Source organism: Hyaena hyaena, unplaced genomic scaffold (assembly GCF_003009895.1).
Source record: "Hyaena hyaena isolate Hyena2069 unplaced genomic scaffold, ASM300989v1 scaffold_160, whole genome shotgun sequence".
Taxonomy (NCBI): domain Eukaryota; kingdom Metazoa; phylum Chordata; class Mammalia; order Carnivora; family Hyaenidae; genus Hyaena; species Hyaena hyaena.
The window spans coordinates 2908621-2931667 of record NW_024080793.1 but is presented as its reverse complement, the minus strand read 5'-3'; the positions used below and the strand labels follow the sequence as shown (position 1 = coordinate 2931667).

Genomic DNA, 23047 nt, shown 5'->3' with positions numbered 1-23047 from the left:
TAAACTGATTCCAAAGTAGAAGAAAAAAAGAAGAAAGTTTGGTCCTCTTGCCACCAGAACTGAAGCTGGTGCTCTGGTGCACTGTATGATCGGTAGAGTTGGTGAATGTGAGGAGCCTCTGTTGGTCCTCTAGGGGAGAGACCCGCTGCACTGGCTTCACAGCCAGACCTGTCCTACTAAGTGCACCTGCAGGCTACAGGGGCCATGTTTGGAAGGATTGGAGCCTCCATGGGGGTGGTATGTGGGGTGTGAGGCTCTGTTGCTCACTGAAGTCCAACTGTGCTGGTAGGCTGGGGGGGGGAATGCCTCACCCTGCTCTCTGGTCCCAGGAGAAGGGAGCTCACACAGAAGCTCACACACACGTTGTTCAAGAAGCCCTCACAGAAAAGCAGCCTTCCCTCTCGTATCCCAGGCTTCAGTCAGATACCTACCCTTACCTTGTCTGTCCCTGGGCCATTGGCATGCCTCATGCCACAGCTCTCCTGTGTTTTATCTCTGGTGTTAAGCTGGGATTCAGAACTCCATATCTTAAAGGATGCGTCAGGGGGCAGTCCAGCTCCCTTCTTCTGGAGGAGGAGAGCCTCACCACACTGTGTCTGGTGCTTTGTCCCAGAAAAACAGCCTCATGGCCGCACAGATGCTTGGAATTGATGGTGAAGGACAGCAAAAAGCAGTGACTGTGTTAACTGTCCTTTGCCTGCACTTTTGCCCCTTGCTGATGAACAGCTGCTCATTGGCACCTGCCAGGTCTTCTGTCCTTGGAGCAGCAATATATCCTCTTCCAAATGTGCTCTAGGAAGGGGAATGTTCTCTCCCAGTGAGACCTAGAATATCCCCACACCACACTGCCCGCTGCAAGGCCTCTACTCCCACCCTAGGGGCACCGCCTCCCTGGCTGGGCTTGACTCCAGCAAATGGCGTGGACTTCTAAAACCTCAGAATTTGAGCTCCACTGCTTATAAAAACTTGGGGTAGTCTGTTACTCTTGATTCCCCAGTCAGTGATTTTGGGGAAGTGTTTTTCTTGCAGGAACCTGATACACTGCTCTCTTCCCCCACCTCTCTCCTCTCCCTACAGAAAGGGCTCCCTCCTCTGAAGGCACTGTGGCTTTTCTCTCCCCCAATGTATGTCTCAGCACTTCGTACCTGCCATGTTCTCTCCCTCTAATTGTGCAGATTGTTCTCTTAATCCTCAGATCGATTTGCTAAGTATTCAAAATGATTTGATGTTAGTCTAGCTGTATTCAAGGGACAAGACAAGTCCAGGGTCTTCCTCTTCCTCTGCCATCTTAACTTCCTCCCCATTTAGTTTATTGAGGTTTGTTTCTGTCATATGATAACGTAGCTATACCAGACACAGCTAAGACAACAATTTATCAGTAATTATTAAGATCTGATGAAATATTAATGCATCTTGATTATATATTTATTACAAATGCAATTTTGTACTTCCTAAATTCAATTTGCGTAGTCTAATGTTTAATTTCTTAGTTTACTTTCTGACTAAATTCAGATAAGAATTGGTCTCAGCATTCAGTCTCAGCATTTGTTACTGTCGATACTACTCCTTTTTAAAAAAAATTTTTTTTAAGTTTATTTATTTAGAATAAATATTCAAAATATTTTGAATATTTTGGACTTTTAAATAAGTGTGCTTTCACTGTCAGCAGAGAGCCCAATGTGGGGCCTACACTCACAAACTGTGAGATCATAACCTGAACCGAAACCACTTGACTGGGGCTATAGGATCTGCTTCTAAGGTCGGTCACTAACTCATTTGGCTGACAAGTTGGTGCTGGTTTGGGCCCCATGTTGGCCTTTCCATAGGGCTACCTGAGTATCTTTATAACATAGTGGCTGACTTCAGGGTGAGCAATCCAGGAGATCAAGGTGGAAGCTACAATGTCTTTTGTGGCTGAGCCTAAGAAGTCATTTCTGCAATATCTTACTGGTCTACAGATCAGGTCTGTTAAGATGGGAGAGCACCATCCAAAGGCTTGAATACCAGTTTTTTTGTTTGCTTTTTTAGTGTTTATTTATTTTTGAGAGAGAGAGAAAGAGAGAGCATGAGCGGGGTAGGGGCAGAGAGAGAGAGAGGGAGGGAGAAAGAGGATCCGAAGGGGGCTCTGCACTGACAGCAGCAAGCCCAACATGGGGCTTGAACTCATGAACACACGAACCATGAGATCGTGACCTGAGCCCAAGTCAGACGCTTAACCAACTGAGCCACCCAGGCGTCCCTTGAAAACCAGCTTTTTAAAGATTATAATCTTGGAGTATGATTAAAGTACCTCCCAACCATAGCACCTCATCCCCATTTAAATAAGGATTGGATCAGCATTCTTACATTTGATGTTTGTGGTAATCTCAAGGTGAATTTGTGCAGAAAAGCCTAAGGCTTTCAGGATGCCATACACCTTTCTTTTATTTATGTGCTGCCCAAGAAAATGCATATTTGATTGCTAAACTTTTTGCAGTGATTTATTTTTTATTATACTTGATGTCTGATGAGAAGAAAACTCATTTAAACTGGGACTATTTAAAGATACAAACACTAGCTTCCTCTTAGGAATTTTAGGACAGGGTGCCTGGGTGGCTCAGTCTGTTAAGCTTCCAACTTCGGCGCAGGTCATGATCTCATGGTTTGTGAGTTTGAGCCATGCATCAGGCTCTGTGCTGACAGCTCAGAGCCTGGATGGAGCCTGCGTCAATTCTGTGTCTCCCTCTCTCTGCCCCTCCCTTGCTCGTGCTCTCTGTCTCTCTCTCTCAAAAATAAATAAACATTAAAAAAATTTTTTTAAAGTAAAATTGTAGGATAAATCAAAACCACACTGAGATACCACCTCACACCAGTCAGAGTGGCTAAAATGAGCAAATCAGAGAACTCTGGATGCTGGTGAGGATATGGAGAAACGGGCACCCTCCTACACTGTTGGTGGGAATGTAAACTGGTACAGTCCCTCTGGAAAACAGTGTGGAGGTTCCTCAGGAAATTAACAATAGAACTCCCCTATGACCCAGCAATAGCACTGCTAGGAATTTACCCAAGGGATACAGAAATGCTGAGGCATAGGAGCACATGTACCCCAATGGTCATAGCAGCACTCTCCACAATAGCCAAAACATGGAAAGAGCCTAAGTGTCCATCAACGGACGAATGGATCAAGATGTGGTTTATCTATACCGTGGAATACTATATGGCGATGAGAAAGAATGAAATCTGGCCATGTGCAGCAACATGGATGGACTTTGAGGGTGTTATGCTGAGCGAAATAAGTCAGGCAGAGAAGGATGAATATCATATGTTTGCATGTTTAGGAGGATTAGGAGGAACTTAACTGAGGACCAAGGGGGAGAAGAAGGGGGGAAATGGTGGGGGAAAGGGAGAGAGGCAAACCATGAGAGACTCTTGAATGCTGAAAAAAAACTGAGAACTGATGGATGTGGTGGGGGAGGGGGAAGATGGGCACGGAGGGGTCACTTGTGGTGAGCACTGGGTGTTATATGGAAACCAACCTGACAATAAACTATTTGTAAAAAATAAAAATAATAATAATAATAAATAAATAAAATGTACATATTGAAAAAAAAGAAAAATTGTAGGATATATCCTTTAGCTTTAATACATTGCTGAAATCTTTACTACCTCATCTGTAGAAGTTACTGTTGTAATATGGCCTTTGAATCCAAGTGTCAGAAATTGGAATGGGTAATGGCATTTTTCACTCACAGAAATAATGAATTCTGACTATAATCTGCAGAAATTAAAGATGCTGGCATATTTATGCTGCTGGAATGGTAGGAAGATTAAGGCTGCCACTGTAAAAGGAAAAAAAATTGCCCATGTGTAGTGTTTGAGAGTAAACTTTGGAGGAGTAAGAATTTGAAGATTTAAGTGTGGTAGGGTGGGGGCAGGGAGACTTGTGGATCATGTGTCTGTTTAGGTTAAATGTCTGAGATCCAGATGACATAGGAGATAGTTGGATATTCAGAGGAGAGGATTAGGATGGAGATATGAATTTGAGATTTAGCATCCTATGAATGTTGGTTAATATGCCTTGGGACTGGGTGAGAAAACCTCAAACAGAGAAAGTAGTCCTAAAACACTTGCTGAGGCACTTTTTTTAATGTTTATTTTTATTTTTTTTTATTTTTTATTTTTTTTTAATTTTTTTTTTTTTATTTCTAGGAGAGAGAGAGAGACAGCATGAGCAGGGGAGGGTCAGAGAGAGAGGGAGTCACAGACTGAAACAGGCTCCAGGCTCTGAGCTGGCAGTCAGCACAGAGCCCGACGCGGGGCTCGAACCCACGAACTGCGAGATCAGGACCTAAGCGAAAGTCGGACGCTTAACCGACTAAGCCACCCAGGCGCCCCTAATGTTTATTTTTAAGAGAGAGACAGAGTATGAGCAGGGGAGGGGCAGAGAGAGAGACAGACACAGATTCCAAAGCAGGCTCCAGGCTCCAAGCTGTCAGCAGAGAGCCGGATGTGGAGCTCGAACTCGCGAACTGTGAGACCATGACCTGAGCCTGAATCAGCCGCTTAACCGACTGAGCCACCCAGAAGCCCCTAAGACACTCCCATCTTTTAGAAGATGAGTGAAAAGGCAGAACCATTAAAGGAAATTAGAGGGAAGAGGAAAAACAGGAGAATATGTCATACAGGCCAAGAGAAGATGTCTGTTTCAGGTATAAGAGAGAGATCAGATTTGTCTCATGTTACTGAGAGATTATTGTACTAAGATAAGGTCAGCGGAATTTGGCTATATGGTGGTCATTGGTGACCTTGGCTTTTGACTTTCAGGAAATTGTTTAAGATTAAGGTGGGTTAAAGAGTGAATTAGAGGCAAGAAAATAGAGACAGGAAAAGACGGCCGCTAGATCAAGAAGTTTTGTGGTGAGTACAGAGAAAGGGGGTCATATCTAATGTATGGTGGGGGACACAAAGGTCAAGAGAGGGGTTTGTAAAGATGGGTGACACTAGATCCTGTTTGTGTGTTTATGAGAATGATCAAGTAGAAAAGGAGAAATTGACTGTGCAAGAGAGAGGGGCTGCTCAAAGGTGACTTCTTGGTTAGACAAGAGTAGTTGGAATCCATTGCCCAAGTAGGAGGAATTAGGTCTTTGATAGGAACTGGAGTGATTTATCCATTTTTTAGGGAAGCAGTGTGACCATGGCAGGGAAATAGGAAGGAATTTCTCTCCAGTGGAATGAAGTAGATCTTCACCTGAGAGTGGCATAGGTATGAAAATAGGTGGATTGTAGGTTTTAGGAGAGGAAAAAGATATGAAGAGGTTAACTCAGATTGGGAATGCAGACTTCCTAGGAAACACAGTAATTCTGCCGGGCAGTGTTGAATATCTTAGCATATTTATAGTTGTAAATTTAAAGTAAAACCAGCCAGCTCCATTATTTGACCGCCACTACCCCCACACCTACCCCCCCTAAGGGGATGTGAGAGGGAAAGAGACTCCCCGTGAGAAAGTAGCAAAGAAAGTGGTGTCATCAGATTTAAACTAAGATAAATAGGTGAAGATGTTCATTGAAAAGCTTGAGACAGGAAGTGGTATGTATTTGATTAACTTACTGTTATATAAGCCTCATATTTTTAATACAGTAATAGTAAAATATTCTCTTTGATTGGGGCACCTGGGTGGCTCAGTTGGTTGAGCGTCGATTTCTGCTCAGGTCATGATCTCTCTGTTCATGAGTTCCAGCCCCACACCAGCTCACTGCTGTCAGCCTATTAGCACAGAGCCTGCTTCAGATCCTCTGTTCCCCTCTCGCTGCGCCTCCCCCACTTGCGCTCTCCCAAACAATAATTTTTTTTAATATTCTGTTTTATTATATGAGTTACATAAATTTCTGTCCTGTTTTATTAAATATAGTTTTGAGGGGGTCAAGGGAGTAATTGTTTAAAATGAGAATAGAATTTGGATGAAAAAAAGACCAGAGTTTTAGGAAGTCAGGGGATAAGGAGCTGTCTGGGGAATAGTTCTTTCTCTTAATGCCTGCCAGTCCCTAATCGTAAGCAAGCACAAAATGTTTCTAGAGCTTTATGATACATTACTGTTATAAATATGGAGAAATAAGAAAGGAGCAGGCTGTCCTATCCTTGTTCTTTTTCAGTTGTACTTTTTAAGGAATACTCATTTCATTTACTCAACATACAATTTCTACTAGATACCTTGGACAGGGCTTGTATAGTTAGGAAAATTAAGGCAGAGATCCTTGTTCAGAAACTAATGCAGGGTGGGGCGCCTGGGTGGCTTAGTAGGTTAAGTCACCGACTTCAGCTCAGGTCATGATCTCCCAGTTTTCAAGTTTGAGCCCTGCATCAGGCTCTGTGCTGACAGCTCAGAGCCTGGAACCTGCTTCAGATTCTGTATATCCCTCTCTCTCTGCCCCTTCCCTGCTCACACTCTTGTCTCCCTATCTATCTCAAAAATAAATAAACATTAAAAAAAAATTTTTTTAAGAAGCTAATGGGCTAAATAGATCTAATTTGAGTTGGTAATTGATTTAAGTACTTACTATAGGAGCCTAGAGGTAAGAGCATCTAACTATTTGGAATAAAGACAGCTTCACAGAATTGTATCATGATGAATAAGAGGTAACTGATTCATATTCCAAGCATTCAAGTAACTACTTTGGACTATGCTACTAGCTGTTGTGAACATAATGTTGAAATACAAGGTGAGAAGGAATTTAGTCAGAAAGATCAGTAAGTAAATAATCCCAAGTGAATGGCAAATGAAATAGCCAGTAAATTCAGGGACTTGGGGAAGCATACTGAGGGAAAGAGGATCTGACTCTGGCAAGAGAAGTTAGAGAAGGTTTTTGGAAGATGCCATCTAAAATGAGTCCTAAAAATGGGTCAGCATTAGGTAGATGGAAAAGTAGGGGGTGGGAACCTTTCAGGAGACAAAATAGTATCAGTTGGTGGTGAGTGCACAGGAGTCAGTTGGTTTTGGATTGTAGCTGGAGTAGTTGAGTAGCCTAGAGGTATGAAGGGCTTAGATCAAAATGGATCTTACATGTATTGCTAATGAGCTTAAACTTTTATTTTGTCACCAATTGAATGCTATGAAAGGTAGAAAATACTAATTTTTGTAGAAGCTGGCAATTATGGATTATTGTTTTTTGCCAAGTATAGCTTAATACTACTTGTTGTTGTTAATATAAAAATAGTATAGATCACTGTTAAAAATTTAAGAAGTAAAGGTGGTGCCAGGATGGCTCAGTCAGTAGAGCATGCAACTCTTGATTTTAGTATGTGAGTTCAAGCTCCACATGGAGTATAGAGCTTACTTAAAAAAAATTTTTTAGGGGCACTTGGGTGGCTCAGTCGGTTAAGCGTCCGACTTCAGTTCAGGTCATGATCTCACGGTTTGTGGGTCGAGCCCCGCATCAGGCTCTGTGCTGACGGCTAGCTCAGAGCCTGGAGCCTGCTTCGGATTCTGTGTCTCCGTCTCTCTCTGGCCCTCACCTGCTCACACTGTCTTTCTCTCTCAGAAATAAATAAAAAACTTAAAAAAAATTTTTTAAGCAGTAAAAATTAAAGCACCACTCAATTCTACTCTCCAGAAGTAGAGTTAAGTTTACACTGTTAAGTTTATTTCATTTTTTAAAACCTTTCAATAGCATAGCATTCTTAATATTAGAGTAGTCTTAGACAAATTTTTAAAAATATTTTAAAAGAAGTGACTAGGGACCGTGGGAAGAGGGTGGGAATCAACCCTACAAGCTTTCAGACAGATAATATTTTATATAGACTGTGTGTAAAACAAATGGTTGATAAACCCAGCCAAGTTGTCTTATCACTGCATTGGAGACTTTTTTTTTTTTGTAAAGAACTTTGTGTTCTCTATTGTAAAACAAATTATCACAAAGATCTCTTTTCTGTGAAAGTCTCAAGTGTTTTATTGAGCGGATATAACTATTTGTTTGAAATAAATTTCAGACCTTTGTGAAAAGACTAAGAAAATGCCTTTTCCATATTAGATATAGACTCCTTTGGGACCAAGATGTTTATTGATTAATTGCTGGTGTCTACTGAGAAAGATATTAGAATGTGAAATGAAATTTAATCTAATTCTTAGGAAATCTTACTTTTTGCTTCTATAAAAACAATGTGATACTTCACCTAATTCTACCCATTCTTGGAAGATTTGGCAAACAAACTTTAAAAAGAGGTGCCTGAGTGGTTCTCAGTTAAGCGTCCGACTTCAGCTCAGGTTATGATTTCATAGTTTGTGGATTGGAGTCCCACACTGAGCTCTGTGCTGACAGCTCAGACCCTGGAGCCTGCTTCAGATTCTGTGTTTCCTTCTCTGCCCCTCCCCTATTCACACTCCGTTTCTGTTTCTCAAAAATGAATAAATGTAAAAAAAAATTTTAACAGTTTTAAAAGACTTATTACAAAGTAAATGTGAAGTTCTAGTTTTAAAAACATTAATCTATATTGAAGGAGCGAATTACATTTATTCATTTGCTTTGATTTTCCTTTCTCTCTTCCCTCTTAGAATATAATACTAAGTAATCATTTTGAATTCTTTTATTAGGTGACTCATTATCCTAAATCTTCAAATGAGTCTATATGGTACTACTGGGGATAGTCCAAGTGACCAGAGGTTTTTGATTTGATTGACACAATCCAGTAATGCTAGCTAGATTTTCTTTTTTCATTTTACATAATAATAAGTTTGGATTATTTAGCCTATAATAGCAAACATTTATACTTAAGTACCTGGAAGTGAAATAATTTTATAGTTTATAATTTGCCTTATATGTTTAAAATTTAGCATAAAGCAAGAGGAAGGGAATACCTTCAAAAAGGAAGCAAATGATATAGGATTAGGCAGTATCAAATGCAATTGGTATACAGGGTGTTGAAAAAGTAATTATTTCCTCATCTAAGGTAAGGATTTGGGGATAGTGGAATGAGAATTAAAGTCTTGACTCAAGGATTTGGTTTAAGATTCTAATAAAGTAAGTGCCATTATTAGGCTAGAATTTAGTCTCTTATGTACACCAAAAAAAATTTTTTTTAATGTTTTGTTTATTTCTGAGAGAGAGAGAGAGACAGCATGAGCAAGGGAGGGTCAGAAAGAGGGAGATACAGAATCTGAAATAGGCTCCAGGCTCTGAGCTAGCTGTTAGCACAGAGCCCGATGCAGGGCTCGAACCCACAAACCGTGAGATCATGACCTGAGCCAAAGTCAGACGCTTAACCGACTGAGCCACCCAGGCACCTCCCAAATTTTTTTTAACATCAATTAAAATTAGGTTTTTCCTTATTGATTCTTGTGTATTTCAAAGGCCAATGTATATAAGTTGATAAATGATTCCTCAGGTAATCTAGGTATTTTATGATAATTTAAAACATTTTTCACTGTTTGTTTATTTTTGAGAAAGAGAGAGACACAGTGTGAGTGGGCGAGGGACAGAGAGAGAGGGAGACACAGAATTCAAAGCAGGCTCCAGGCTCTGAGCTGTCAGCACAGAGCCCGATATGGGGCTCCTGAGCCACACAGTCAGACACTTAACTGACTGACTCACCTGGGCGCCCCTATGATAATTTAAATTTTAAAGTGATATTAATTTTGGGGCACCTGGGTGGCTTAGTCGGTTAAGCGTCCGACTTTCGCTTAGGTCCTGATCTCGCGGTTTGTGGGTTCGAGCCCCGCGTCAGGCTCTATGCTGACTGCCAGCTCAGAGCCTGGAGCCTGTTTCAGAGTCTGTGACTCCCTCTCTCTCTGACCCTCCCCTGTTCACGCTGTCTCTCTCTCTCTCTCTCTCCTAGAAATAAATAAAACATTTTTAAAAAATTTAAAAAAAGTGATATTAATTTTTAATTATGTTTTTCTTAGAGAAAGACTATTTAAAAAAACTAATTCTGCATGCTTCTTTTTCTTGTGTTCACAGTAATACTATAAACATTTATTGCTGTTTTGGTGACTTAAGTCCCTGAGCTGTTAAGTGTTAAAATGTTATTTTTATGAATAGGGTTTATAAGTTTGTATTGCAAATTGTATTTTGGGGAGCAATCTTACAGTTACTTTTGGTTTTCAGTAAAGATCAAAGTTAACATTAAACAAGACATAATGTTTTTTAAAGGGCAAGCATAAAATCTTGTTTTAAACATTTCATTATTAAAAATTGATCAGGATTTATTTTTCCCCAAGGGGATAATTTAAAACATTGGATACCCTTACTCCCGAACTTTACCAGATTAGGGCATATTAATAATTTAGAAAACAAAATATCCCCAAAAAATGAACTATTGGGACCTCATCAAAATAAAAAGCTTCTGCACAGCTAAGGAAACAATTAGCAAAACTAAAACGCAACCAACAGAATGGGAGAAGATATTTGCAAATGACATATCAGATAAAGGGTTGGTATCTAAAGTCTATAAAGAACTTATCAAACTCAACACCCAAAAAATAAATAATCCAGTGAAGAAATGGGTTAAAGACATGAACAGACACTTCTCCAAAGAAGACATCCAGTTGGCCAACAGACACATGAAATGATGGTCAACATTACTCATCATTAGGGAAATACAAATCAAAACCACAGTGAGATACCACTTCACACCTGTCAGAATGTCTAAAATCAACAAGTCAGGCAACAACAGATGCTGGCGAGGATGTGGAGAAAGAGGATCTCTTTTGCACTGCTGTGGGAATGCAAACTGGTACAGTCACTCTGGAAAACAGTATGGGGGTTCCTCAAAAAATTAAAAATGGAACTACCCTATGACCTAGCAATTGGACTACTATGTATTTATCCAAGGGATACAAGTATGCTGTTTCAAAGGGACACATGCACCCCAATGTTTATAGTAGCGCTATCAACAACAGCCAAAGTATGGAAAGAGCCCAAATGTCCATGACAGATCAATGGATAAAGAGGATGTAGTGTGTATACACACACACACACACACACACACACCATGGAGTATTACTCAGCAATCAAAAAGAATGAAATCTTACCATTTGCCACTATGTGGATGGAACTAGAGGGTATCATGCTAAGCGAAATTAGTCAGAGAAAGATAAATATCATATGACTTCACTCGTATGAGGACTCTAAGATACAGAACAGATGAACATAAGGGAAGGGGACCAAAAATAATATAAAAACAGGGAGAGGGACAAAAACATAAGAGACTCTTAAATATGGAGAACAAACAGAGGGTTACTGGAGGGATTTTGGGAGGGGGGATGGGCTATATGGGTAAGGGGCATTAAGAAGTCTACTGTTGAGATTATTGTTGCACTATATGCTAACTAACTTGGATGTAAATTTAAAAAATAATAAAACATATCCCCTTCTTACCTGCAAATATTTGAATATTAGTTGGATAAAACAGTTGCCAAAGGTAACCTTGTGGAGGTTTTTGTTGTTGTTTTATAACAACATGAAGGTAATAAATAACTGTCTTGTCCAAATTGCTACAATAACACCAAATAAAGCAAAGTTAAGTTTCTTACAGAGTATAAAATTTAATACTTTTCCCTGCCGTTATATTTTCTAATTGAAAAAAGTCTTTGGTCATTAAATTTAAGTATTAACTATAAACTATAGCAATAAACTAATAGTAACATGCATATAATTTCTGATTATTTCTCCTCTTGAGTAGGAAGTAGAAACTAGTCTTGTTAACTTCTGTGGATCTTGTCTCTAATCGTGCATCCTAAATTATTCGAAACATTTTTATTTTCATTTACCTATAAGAAGAAGTCAAAATTCTTTAACAGACAAAATCAAAATCTTTGCCTTGAAAGATTCCTTTTTTTAATTTTTTTTTTTTAATTTATTATTTCTAGGAGAGAGAAGAGAGAGACAGCGTGAGCAGGGGAGGGTCAGAGAGAGAGGGACTCACAGACTGAAACAGGCTCCAGGCTCCGAGCTGGCAGTCAGCACAGAGCCTGATGCGGGGCTCGAACCCACGAACGTGAGATCATGACCTAAGCGAAAGTCGGACACTTAACCGACTAAGCCACCCAGGCGCCCCTGCCTTGAAAGATTCCTAAATACCCTTCAAGGCTAATTCCGTTGCTGTTTTCTGTCTGAAATTTTTCTTAATCATCTAGCCAGAAATCATCTACTGTCTTATCCTTTGATACAGATGTTGCCTTGCTTTGTATTAAAACTTTTGTTCTAAATGTTTTAGATCCCCTACCTGATTCTAAATTAGTCTTATTCATTTTTCTATCACCTACATTCGTACATTTAAGACTATGTATTGAATGCATACTGTGCACCAAGCACTGTTCTAGGTGTGAAGGAAATGGCAGTGCACAAGAATCTAGGTTCCTCTCCTCATGGAATTATATTCCAGTTTGGGAAGCAGTGAGGAAGACAAAAATAAATAAATAGGTACATAGAGCCTTTCATATCTTACATGATTTGAGAACAAAATAGCATTATGTGGTAGAAAGTTTAAGGACAGTACCAATGTTGATAAGGTAACCATGGAAGGTCTCTTTGAAGATGTGACATTTATGCCAAGATCTGAATGGTAACAATGGAGCAGTCATTTGGTGATTTGTGAGCAGAGTTCTTAAGGCTAAAGGAAAGGCAGTACAAAAACATAAGAGAGACTGACGAAAGGTTGAGACAGAGGAGAGTGGGAATGAGGGCAGAGACTAGATTGTGCAGTTTTATAAACCAAGGTGAGGAATTTGAAATGTATTCTAATTTCATTGGTAAATAATTGACCATGTTGAAGCTTTTGATGGCTCATTTGATTACATTGCATCCACCCAAGATCATCTCCCTATTTTTTTTTTTTTATGGTTTAAGGCTTGTGATTTTTATTTATTTATTTTTTTTTTACAAATAGTTTATTGTCAAATTAGTTTCTACATAACACTCAGTGCTCATCCCCAAAGTCATCTCCCTATTTTTTTAAAGTTTTGTTCCAATTCCAGTTACCTCTCCCAGTTTTAAAATCAGCCAGTTAATAACCTCAATTATATCTGCAAAGTCTTTTTTACCATGTAATTTAAATGTTATGTATTCGCAGAATAACATCAGGGCATATTTAATCTAATACATAGTTAACATATTTTAAATGGTACAAGGGCAGTGAAGCAGAATTAACTCAGAGTAACCATGATTGAGACATTCATAGTTTTTCTTTCTTGTTTTTTTCCCCTTTACTGATATGCCTACTACTGTGCACTGCTTATATTTGCCATACCCCTATAAAACAACCCCAAGCTATGTTTCTCTTTATTTAATGAAATTACCACAGAAATGTTTTCTGCATTTAAAGAAATTCTGTCCTAGATATCTAATAGAGAAATCTGTGGTTAGTCACTGATAAAAATTTATGGGCAAAGGGGATTTATTGTAGATTCCAAATAGACATTTTCAAAACTATTTTGAGTCTTCTCACTTTCATTTATTCTGATTATTAAAAATGTATTCATATAATAAATATTTATTGAGCACCTTCAACTGCAAAGCCAGGTGCTGCAGTAATCATCAGGATTATAACTGAACAAGTAACTTTTTATGAGACATGAGGTTCTAAAGGAGAAGTACAAGCTGCTCTGGGAGATAACATACTTAGACGTAATTTAGTGTAGTGGAAGTGTTCATGAGATTTGAAAGGTGAGGCAGTTTGATCAACATTGGCTTAGGAGTCAGACTGCCACTTCACTGTTGTGTGTACTTGGATGAGTCTTTAAATTGCTTTAAGCTTCAGTTCTGTGTTTGGTGAATAGTGATTTTTTAAAAATCTCTTCAGAGGTTTTATTAGGATTAGATGCATCATATGTATTTGCCTAATATAATGTCTGCTACTGGTTTGGAAGCAGATTTATCATGAAACTAATGAAGGTTAATGCCCCAATTGCACGGGCCCTTTCTAATCCCTTTTGCTGTAGCCCTAGCAATTTTGAATTAATTTGGATTTCCTTAAGGAAGTTTCCTCCACAATTTATATTTGCTTCTTTCTGGTCCCCACAAAATCTGATCTGCCTCTGGACACAGGTTAGATGAGTAATGAATGTTAATTTAATTTCTTTCTCCTTCAAATGTGATTTCAAATTGTGTCCAACTTAGAAGTATTTAACATTAAAAAGAAATTACAGAGAATATGTAATGTGTGTACATTGTGAACATTTTATAAAATTCAGAAAAATTAGAATTTCTAAAATCCCGTACCCAGGGGAGGACACATGATATTTTGGTTTATCTGTGCACATATGTCATTCTTTTTTTTTTTAAGAAAAGCTATTTGGTGTCATATTAAACATGCAGTATTCTCCATATTTGCTTAATATTGTATAAATTATATATTTATATATTACATAATTGTCTTCTGTGACATTTTATTTTTTGTTTTCTATGAGTTTGACTCTTTGTTTCTCTTCCACCTTTAAGTGATGCCAAGCAGTAATTGTCTTTCTCTGTTTGCATTATTTCACTTAGCATAATGCCCTCAAGGTCCATCCATATTGTTGCAAATGGCAGGGTTTTCTTCTTTCTTATGGTTGAATAATATTCCAGTGTGTGTGTGTGTGTGTGTGTGTGTGTGTGTGCATGCATGTATGTACCCCACATTGTCTTTATTCATCTGTTGATAGACAACTTAGGTTATTTCCATATTTTGGCTATTATGAATAAATTTGCAATAAACGTGAAATTGCAGACTTCACTACCATATCTTGTTTTCAATATGTTGAAATATGTTGAATATTTCAAAAATATTCAATATGTTGAATATATACCCAGAAGTGGGATTACTAGATTTTACCATAGTTCTGTTTTTAAGTTCTGTTTTCTTAAGGAGCCTCCATGTTGTTTTCCATAGTGCTAAATCAGTTTACATCCCCATCAACAGTGTACAAGGGTTGCCTTTTCGCTGCATTCTTCCAGTACTTATCTCTTGTCTTTTTGATGACAACAGTTCTACTAACGGCTAAGAGATAGTATCATTGTGGTTTTGATTTGCATTTCCCTGATAGTGAGTGCTGCTGAGCCACCTTTTCATGTACCTGTTGGCCATTTGGATATCTTCTTTGGAAAAATGTCTATTCAGTTTCTATTACCATTTTTTAATTGAATTATATGGGTTTGTCTGTGTTTTTTGTTCTTCAGTTCTATGAGTTCTTTCTATAGTTTATAGTTTGGATATTAACCCCTTTATTGGATTTGCAGATACTTTCTCCTGTTCAGTAGGTTGCCTTTTCATTTTGTGTGTGTATGTTTTTGGGGTTTTTTTGTTTGTTTGTTTGTTTGTTTGTTTTTGTTTTGTTTTTTGTTTTATTTATTTATTTCTAGAAGAGAGAGAGACAGCATGAACAGGGGAGGGTCAGAGAGAGAGGGAGTCACAGACTCTGAAACAGGCTTCAGGCTCTGAGCTGGCAGTCAGCACAGAGCCCGACGCGGGGCTCGAACCCACGAACCGCGAGATCATGACCTAAGCGAAAGTCGGACGCTTAACCGACTAAGCCACCCGGGTGCCCCTGGGGGTTTTTGTTTGTTTGTTTGTTTGTTTATCTTCTAACGTTTATTTTTTGAGAGAGAGAGCTCAAGGGGGGTAGGGGCAGAGAGAGAAGGAGACATGGAATCTGAAGCAGGCTGTAGGCTCTGAGCACAGAGCCTGATGTTGGACTAGAACTCACAAACTGTGAGATCATGACCTGAGCCAGAGTCTGACGCTTAACCGACTGAGCCACCCAGGCGCCCCTCATTTTGTTGATAGTTGCTTTTGTTGTGCAGAAGTTTGTTAGTCTAATGTAGTCCCACTTGTTTCTTTTTGCTTTTGGTGTCAAATCCAAGAAATCATTGCTAAGACCGGTGTTAGGGAGCCTACCCCCTATGTTTTCTTCTAGGAGTTTTATGCTTTCAGATCTTAAATTTAAGTCTTTAATCCACTTTGAGTTGATTTCTGTGTATAAATAGGGCACTCTTTGGCATGTGACTGTCCAGTTTTACCAGCACCATTTGTTTAAGGTATTGTCCTTTTCCCATTTTGTATTGTTGGCTCCTTTGTTGTAACTTCACTGACCATATACACATATTTCTACACATATTTTTTTCTATTCTGTTCCATCAATCTATGTGTCTTTTCTTCTTTTTTTTTTTCCTTTAATTTTAAGGTAATCTCTATACCTAACATGGGGCTATAACTCACGACCCCAAGATCAAGAGTCATATGCTCTTGATCTAAGCCAGCTAGGCGTCCCTGTGTGTCTTTTTTTATGCCCATACCATAATGTTCTTATTATTATAGCTCTGTAATATAGTTTGAAATCAGGAAGTTGGTTCCTCCAGCTTTGTTCTGTCATGGGATTGCTTTGGCTACTCAATTGTGGTTTCACCCAAATAGTCGGATTATTTGTTCTATTTCTATGAAAAATGCCATTGGAATTTTGATGGGGATTGTGTTAAATCTGTATATTGCTTTGGATATTGTGGACATTTTAACAATGTGAATTCTTCCATTCTATAAACATGGAGTATCTTTGCATTTATTTGTGCCTTCTTTAGTATCTTTCATCAGTATCTTACTGTTTTCAGTGTACAGATCTTTCATCTGTTTGATTAAATTTATTCCTAAGTATTTTATCCTTTTTTATGCAGTTATATATCTGACATAATTTAATTATCTTTAAGTGTACCACAAGTATAATTAACCAAGCTCTTGTTATCAATCATTGAGACTATTTCTTAACATTTCCCTAGTGTAAACAATGCTGCGTGTCTTTGAATATAACTCTTTGTGCATGTATCTATATTTAGGATAATTTCTTTTAACTAGACTTACTTCAGTATAAGCACTTTAAACATATTATTTAAAGACTTTTGAAACTACTGCTTCTTTTCATGTATCCTCACTGACCCACAATATTATTTTAATTTAAATTTCACCTATTGAATAAGATAGGAGAAAATGATATTCTTGCTTTTATTTCTTTGCTTCCTTAAGTTAGCAGAACATTTTCTGTGTATTTATTCATTCTACATATTTTTTTCTCATGATAACTGATAATATAGGCCTAGGGAGCTTTTTGACAGGAAGAAGTTTTTTCTTCGTCTAAGCAGATGCCTCAAACTGTATAGCACTCTAAAGTAAAAGGCATTTCAAAATGGCCTCCCTCCCAGAGTGCAGTGGGAACTTTGGCAGCTGAAGCTAGAAAACTGTTTCATACTTCCCAATCCTGACAGCACATACTAATGCCTGGGCCTCGCTCTTAGAGATTTTGACTTAATGGTGTTTGAAAAATTCTTCAAGCTCCTAAAGTGATTCTTAGTGTGCAGCCACCTAACCTTAAAAATTTGGTCCCAAGGCTGCATTCCATTTTTTCCATCTACAGGGCCCAGGATTTTTATTTAAAGCATTCTGTTTCCTCTGTAGAAAGTTATACTTTACAATAATATTCATTATTCAGTATTTGCTCTACTTTTATTCCATGAGATCATCTGCATTGGATACCCTTTGGAGATTAATTTTTTTTATTTATTTACTTTTTAAATGTTTATTTTGAAAGAGAGAGTGCGCACATGCGCGGGCGCACAAGTAGGGGAGGGGCAGAGAGAGAGAGAGAGAGAGGAGAGGGAATCCCAGGCACGCTCCACCCTGTGAGCGCAGAGCCCGATATGGGACTTGAACTCACAAAACCATGAGATCATGACCTGAGCTGAGATCAAGAGTTGGACGCTTAACTGACTGAGCCACCCAGGCACCCCTAGAGATTAATTTTAAATCATTCCTTATACTAATATTTAATAAATACCTATGATGCAAAAAATTTTGTAGTACACACCATGATATATACAGGATAAAATCAAGTGTGACTCTTCCTCAAGATTATTATAGTCATGGGGCGCCTGGGTGGTTCAGTCAGTTAAGTGGCTGACTTCAGCTCAGGTCATGATCCTGGGTTTGAGCCCTATGTCGGAGTCTCTGCTGACAGCTCTGAGTCTGGAGTTGCTTCAGATTCTGTGTCTCCCTCTTTCTCTGCCCCTCCCTTGCTTGCATTCTGTCTCTCTCTCCTTCAAAAATAAACATTACAAGAAAGAGATTATTATAGTCAGGAATAGGAAAGGAGATGTGCACACAAAGGTACAAAATGCGTTTGTGCCATAGAAGAGGTAGCAACAAATGGAGGGAAGAGGAGGGTGAATTGATTCAAGATGGGATGGTGGATTACTTTGTGGAAATGTATGTTTAATCTGAACTTTCATTTGGACCCATAGAGCAATTAGTAATCCTTTACTTTAAAAAAGTATTTTGTAGTTTATAAAATTTGTTTAAAATTACCCATTTAATCCTTAAACAGTTCTATAAAATAGTTTGATTGGACTATTATTAAGATACAAATTATGAAATAAAGTTAAGCTGTAGTGTGATAGGCAGAATAATGGCTCCTATTAATCCCTAGAACCTGTCAATATGTTAGATTATGTGACATAATGGAATTACAATTGCAGATGGAGTAGTTGCTAATGAGGTAACCTGAAAATAGGGAGATTATCCTGGATTGTTGAGGTGGGCCTATTTAAGGGTTCTTGAGATGGGTCTTTAAAAAGTGTAAAAGGGAAGGGCTACCTGGGTGGATCAGTCGGTTAAGCATTCAGCTTTGGCTCAGGTCATGAACTCGCAGTTCATGAGTTTGAGGTCTACGTGGGGTTCTGTGCTGACAGCTCAGAGCCTGGAGCCTGCTTTGGATTCTGTGTGTGTCTCTCTCTTTGTTCCTCCTCTGCTTACACTCTGTCTCTCTCTCTTTCAAAAATAAAGATTTAAAAAATATTTTAAATAAAAATAAATAAAAGTTTAAGAGAGAAGTAGAACAAGAGCCAAAGAAAAAGATAATGACAACAGAAGCAAGATCACAGCGCTGCCAATTAAAGACTCCGTCCACAGTTGCTAGCTTTGAAGATGGAGGAAGGAGGCCTTGAACCAAGGAAATTGGTCTCTAGAAGCTAGAAAGGACAAGAAAACAGATTCTCCCTTAGAGCCTCCAGAAAAGAATGCAGCCCTGTAGATAACTTGATTTTAGCTTAGAGTGAGACCCATTTTGGACTTGTGAACTGCAAAACTGTGAGATAATACATTTTGTTTTTGTAAGCCATGGCCTTTTTGGTATTTGTTATGGCAGCCATAGGAAATTTAATACAAGTAGGAAGACTATCAGTATACGAAGACTTAATTAATATGCCATTCAGGGCACTCCATGATTAAACTCCAAGCTGACTCAGTTCCACTGTCAGTAGTGGAAAGCCATAAAATGTTCTTTGAGCAGGGTGTGAAAAACTGTTTTGGTGTTTGCCAGTTAAAGAGGAGAAAGATTGGAGATAGCAAAACTATTTAAGCTTTTCAACGTTGGTGTGAGGCAAATTTCTTTTGGAAACTTCTGCCTCTTGAGGTAACAGAACACACAGATTAAGTATGGCTTGTAGAAGAGTATGATTATATCTCCCACTTAGTTTATATATCACTGAAAATCCCATTGCCATTGCAACAGTGCAGCTCCTTCCCGTGTCCTGTGAAAAATACAAAAAAGATGAGCGAACCGGTCTTCATAGCCAATTTGGCCTTTGAAATTGGTCTCATTTTATTCTCTTCTTTCACTTTGTCAACTTACTGTAACCCAATATAAATCTAAAGACCAGAGGTTTCTAAATGAATATGAGCTTTATTTGATGGCTTAGCATCTGGAGAACTTAGATTTACACTGGCATGTGCTTTTTCCATACATAATTATTATTTTTTAAGAAAAAAGATTTTGATATCTTCATAGGCATAAGTCTATTTCATTATGTAGTAAAGTACAGAAGTCTCCCACTAAAGAGGAAGTTAAATATTGACAAAGCACAAGAGTCCATTAAGATAACTGAAAGGAGCACTAATTTTAACTCCTTTTATACTAGTTAATAATGTTGCCCATATTTTTCTTATCAGCTTTTGAAGTCACAAATTTTAAAATTAGTCCAAACATGTCTAAGTTAAAATGGAATGCAATATTTAAGACATTAAAAATCCTATTCATTCTATTTAGCCATTAGTTTTTTTAAGCTGCAGAAGGTTCAGAAGGTTTTCTGAAATACATGTTCATATTTATAACATTTATTAACATTTACTAAAAACAGTCAAATCTGATAATAAATGAACAGATATTTGAAAACAAGGGCATGTTTTGTCAGTGCAAACATGTTAATAGCCTTAACATACAATTTATTGTTAGTATTTCACTTTAATCAGAAAATATTTTTAGTGCATACATAAATATGTAGTGTAAATGCTAATGTTTTTATTTAAATAGAGATGACAGGGCTGTATTCTGAGATACTTACAAACTGGTAGCACCAATTAACGTTTCACTGATCTTCATTGTGTTCAAGTTTAGCCCAATACATTTTGATTGGATGTGTTTTTAATTATTATTTTTAAAATAACTAAACATTTTAAAAATAAAATTCAAATCAAACTTTTGTGGAATCCTTAAGGAGAAAATCTTAGTGAATAATTCAGTTGGCAGTATTGTACAGTGTGAAGTTTTTAGATTGGCTTGCTTTTAGAGTTAAATTATCATGAGTAATGAACATGTAATGGTCAGAACTTTCTTTAAAATTTTGCCATTTGAATCTCTGACTAACTTGTGCAATACATAACAGTAAAACTTTAGGCAAATATTTTGGCTACAAACTGGTTTACTCAATAATAGCTTGAATCATAGTCTGAGTCAATAGTAATTGAATTGTTTCTTAAGATACTAAGAGGTTATTTTTAGGAGCTTCTAAAGTGTATTCTTTGTTTTGAAGGGTACTTTTTCTTTCCAGAAGTTTAGGCTTTATGAGGAATTATCTATTCTGGATTTGTCACAAATACTCAATGACTGTATAAATAATTGTTTTGTTCAGTGACTCATGCACTTTCAGTAAGAGGCTCTTGAAAGCCTTTTGTAAAACTAAGTCATCCTGACAAAAGGGATATTTGAGATAGAATCAAATTGATTCACGTTTCCTTTATTTCAGATATGAAGAGAAATTATTTCTTAATATATTTAACCTTTTAATATGTAATTTTTGTAATTACTAGTAATATGTGGTCAGTGTTTACATGTTCATTCAACAGATATTTAGATGGTATATATACATATATATACATATGACGTATATATATGACAACAAATATTTAGAGGGTATATATATATGACATTATACATATATATGACATTATAAGATAGACACAAAGATTGGCATTATAAGATAGGCGCAAAGAGAAAAATATTCAAAAGCACAAAGAAAAAAGAGAACTAACTCCATAATCCCACTTTCCAAGGATGACCACTATGAACAGTGTTTGTTGTGTATGTCTTAAGAGCATGTTGTTGTATCTATTATTTTTCTAATTCATACCATTTTTAATAAAATGGAAATGCTCCAAATATATATATAAATATGTATGTAATAGTTTGCTGCTTTTGATGCTATTACTTTAATAAAATGGAAATGCTCCAAATATATATGTATAAATATATATGTAATAGCCTGCTGCTTTTGATGCTGTTAATTTGAAAAACTAAGAAAAGATGACAATAACATTTCATATAAAATCCTGAAGTTAAATTAAATATCCTTTTACATTTGAAATAGATCATGGAAATTGGTCTCCTCCCATTTAAACCAAAACTTAAATCTGCTTTAAATTCTTGGCGATTTGAATTTGTCCTTCAGACTTCTAAAAATAAGTAATTTAAGCTTCACAGTTCAATTTAAGTGAAATGTAGAATTTGCATTAAAAAATTTAAGTTTCAGGTTAGTAGTAGCTAACAGCACTTAACTGTATCAGGAACTGCCCTAAATACTGCATCATATATATATATTTACTTCTCCCATTTTGTAGAGGACATTGAAGCACTAAGTCTTTAAGTGACTGAAGTCTACCCAGCTAGTAAGTGTCAGCAGCAGATTCATCCCCGACCCTGTAACTCCATGATTGATCTCAACCACTCTATGCTGCCATCATAGCTTTTGTAGTAACTGTATTTTTAATTCAAAGACAGTTCGAGTGATTTACCTAACAAATCAGTGACTTGTAAAGTGATCCATTGTAATGTATTTAATAGAATTCTTTTTCTCTGTGCTGCAAACACTTAATCCCAGCAAATGAGATGTAATTTATTATTCACCCATCTACTTCCAGCATCTCATGCTAATCTTTCAGCCCTGTGGACCTCCTCCACCCCACCCTAGTATACTAGTCAGCTTCCTTGGCTTCTTTGGGTTGCCTGGGGACAGGGGCGATGTGGGCGCACCCATCAGCGCTAGATGCGGGCTAGGGCTCGGCTGCCGCGCAGTGGGGCGGGGCTTGATGCCCTACTGCGGAGTGCAGAGTGCGGGTCGGAGTGCGGGTCGGGAAGCCTAGCGTGAAGTAGCTGTGTAATCCTCTGGATGCGGACCAGGGCGCTCCTCATTCCCGTCGGAGACCTGCCGATTGGCTGGGCGTGGGTTCACGTGACCGACATGTGGCTGTATTGGCGCAGCCCGCCTGGGTGTCACTGGAGACGGAATGGAGGTGCTGCTGGGCTCGGAAATGGGGTAAGTGCTGGAGCCACGATAGCCCGGCTTGCTGCGGGGGGGAGGGGGACGCGATTTTCCCTCGCACTGTCTGAAACCGGTGGCCTTTCCCTTGGCACAGGGTCTACTTCCACATGCCAAGCCAGGAGGCAGGGGCGTCTCCCCCCTCCCCCTCTACTGCCGCACAGGAGATGGATTTCCTGTGCTTCTGATCCAGCGTTTTTGACAGAAGAGGAAGAAGGGGGGAGGGGTAGGAGTGTTAAGGGGAGTCTGGTGAGAAAGAGCTGTTTTTGAAGCTAGAAAGAGGTTTTGTTTTTATAATGCCTGTTGACAGAGTGCAATAACAGTATCTAAGGAAACGGGTAGAGGACAACAAAGAATGGAACATATTCATGGCGAGGAGCAAAAGCTCTAGCCCATTGAAAGGGTTTTTTTCCTCTCTGGCCACAAGGACATATGCAGTGGTAGCCAAGAGAGGGGATACAAAGCTGCTGCT

The 23047-nt window shown here is 38.2% G+C and overlaps 1 protein-coding gene across 5 annotated transcripts in view; it reads left to right on the top strand.

Moving 5' to 3' along the window:
- The window catches only part of APC (APC regulator of WNT signaling pathway), a 145299-nt gene that overhangs the window by 26400 nt on the left and 95852 nt on the right, over positions 1-23047 (top strand). The window contains exon 1 of one of the 5 annotated variants that reach the window (XM_039239721.1): positions 22353-22572. The exons of the other annotated variants lie outside the window; for them this stretch is intronic. The gene's annotated coding sequence lies outside the window, so the exon portion shown is untranslated. Of the gene's footprint in view, positions 1-22352; positions 22573-23047 lie in introns of those variants that run through there. 5 annotated transcript variants of the gene reach the window in all.